The sequence below is a fragment of the Haliotis rufescens genome, unplaced genomic scaffold (genome assembly GCF_023055435.1).
Source record: "Haliotis rufescens isolate VD_foot unplaced genomic scaffold, xgHalRufe1.0.p SCAF_89, whole genome shotgun sequence".
Classification (NCBI taxonomy): Eukaryota; Metazoa; Mollusca; class Gastropoda; order Lepetellida; family Haliotidae; genus Haliotis; species Haliotis rufescens.
Window position 1 is genome coordinate 232,612 of NW_025964382.1, and position 2,642 is coordinate 235,253.

Genomic DNA, 2,642 nt, shown 5'->3' on the forward strand with positions numbered 1-2,642 from the left:
TATATAAGCGTATTTTGTTGTTGATGGTGTATTTGTTTGTTGGTTTGTTTGTTTGATGTTTGTCGTTTTTTAACACCGCAATTAGCAATATTACAGCTATGTGACGGCGGTCTGTAAATAATCGAGACATCGCAAGCAATTGGAAGTTAACAATGGCATGCATCAACCAAGTGACGGTTATGGTTACCGATAGATCCTATCCGCCCGATTTCGCTAGTGAACAAGCATGGTAGCTGAAGATCAATTCTGACAAGGATCCAAGGTTAGAACTAAACACAATAGTCTTACTAGCCTGGGTAAGGGGAATGCCGTTGTGATGTTAAAATAACTTCATAAATTTGTACCAGGGGACAGAAATTTGTACAAGCCCCGGGCTGGCAGGCTAGTGTTAAGTTCTAGCCCTGAATTATATTCATCAAATTCGATCGCCTCTTACGACCAGCAGTAGCATTGCGCCGTCCCCACGGGTTATGCTGTCGTGGCATGCCACGAGTGGGCCATTGGCTTACCACCGTTTATAGTAGTGGTATGCCACGGGTGGGCCACTGCCTAACCACCGTTTGTGGTTGCCACCGTTGGGCCATCGAATATCAGCTGGACACGCCATGGGTGGCACACCAGCGGCTGCCACTGGTGGCCCACCATTGCAGTATATGGTGGGCCATCAGTGGCCCACCACTGATGTGCTATCTGGGTTTCCACTAATTTCGACCTTCTTGGTTGGTTTGTTGTTTAACGCCGCACTGAGCAATATTCCAGCTATATGACGGCGGTCTAATATATATAATAAATAATCGAGTCTTGACCAGACAATCCAGTGATTAATTTCATGAGCATCAATCCACGCAATGGGATTGATGACGTGCAACCAAGTCAGCGAGCCTGACCACCCGATCCCGTTAGTCGCCTTTGACGGCAAGCATGGGTTGCTGAAGACTTATTCTACCCCGGAATCTTCACGGGTCTCGACCTTCTTGAGCTGGCTGGTGAAGAACTAGTTCTTCATGATTATGCATGTTTAGGTTATTTTCGGATCCTTCTCTGTTTGTTTGCGAGTGTTCGCGTGCAAATGTTTATGTGCCCTTCATTGCTTGAAAACCTATCCAGAGTCGGCGTCTGAATACGTTCATGCATATGCGTATCCCCGTTTGTGAGCGTGCTAGCACGCATTGCCGTATTTGTATGTGTTATGGTAGGAAGCACTATCGTAGCCGACTTTGTATTATGCATAATATTCAGCGAATTTATACAAACCAAATCGCTATCCAACGTACCTGCTGTGTTTTGGGGTACTCCGTCTTCGCTGATCGATCCTGTGCCAGTTGGCGCTTCCACGTCCGTTCCAACCACGTAATTTCTTCTAACCCCCGTCCTACTGGCTTTTGGACCCTTTACCAGTCGGTAGGCCAGCGCCGCTTTCCTTTTAGGAGGCATCCCTCATACACCGAACAAATGAATGAGGTGTGGTGAATTGCAAGAGGTGAAAATCGCTAACCGCCGGACGCGTTGTGTGAACAGTTAGGATGACTTGACGGTTGGGGGAGTAAAAGTTGGGGGAGTAAAAGTAGTGACATCATGGGAGAAATGACGTGTGGTTGCTATGGGGAGTATTTTAGCGTTTGTTGTTTAACGCCGCGCTCAGCAATATTCCAGCTATATGACGGCGGTCTGTAAATAATCGATTCTGGACCAGACAATCCATTGATTGACAGCATGGACATCGATCCACGCAATTGGGATCGATGACATGCGTCAACCAAGTCAGCGAGCCTGACCACCCGATCCCGTTAGTCGCCTTTTACGACAAGCATAGTCGCTTTTTACGGCAAGTATGGGTTGCTACACGGGAAAACCTGTCAGTTTTTTCATGTGTCATTCGATAAAAATGCAAAAACCTGTATCAACAAGTCATGTTTGACTGAGAAAAAGTTACGAAAGGTAGGTAAACTTTGAAAAATACGATTGCTGCCAGTGTCGGAAAGAATGACCCGACTTGACCTAGATTTGAGACAGCTGAAACCAAGTTTCAAGTTTATTCCGGATAAGAAGTTCTGTAGACTACTCAGAGTCAGAATCAACGAGTATTCTTCTCTTCGGGGCCGATATTGTGATGTTGTGATTCATTAATTGTCGAATAACTGTTGATGGACTGGACGTTCTTGTGGCCAGAAACTTGCATAATCTGATGCGCTGGGACACCATTGCCGGATAAAGTTTGGATCATTCGTTTTCTAGCGCTGTGGTTCGTCAACCTTTTGTCCGAGGACAGTCCAGCCCTGGATGCCATGGTCTTCATGAGAGAGCCTAACTTGTTTCTACCAAAGGTTGGCGTTTAAACCAGGTGTTTTCGGATTTTACGCCGAACTGTGTGTTGGGTGCAAGATAAAATGGACTCTCATCATTGCTAAAGTCTCGCTGGCGAACATCCCGATACAACCTGTAAACCGCCAGCGGACAGCATTCGTCCCCAGGTTGAGCCCAGGCTTTGGGTGCCAAGTCATGGGATTGATCACCTTGCCGTGTTTTTGACTGACGTTCCAAATACTGTAAATATTCCTTATTATCGGAATCTGTTTTGAGCGTGATGTCGCCCCACTGCATGCGTCTGTGGGGCGTGGCCGACCTCAGTCCAAAGTAGACTG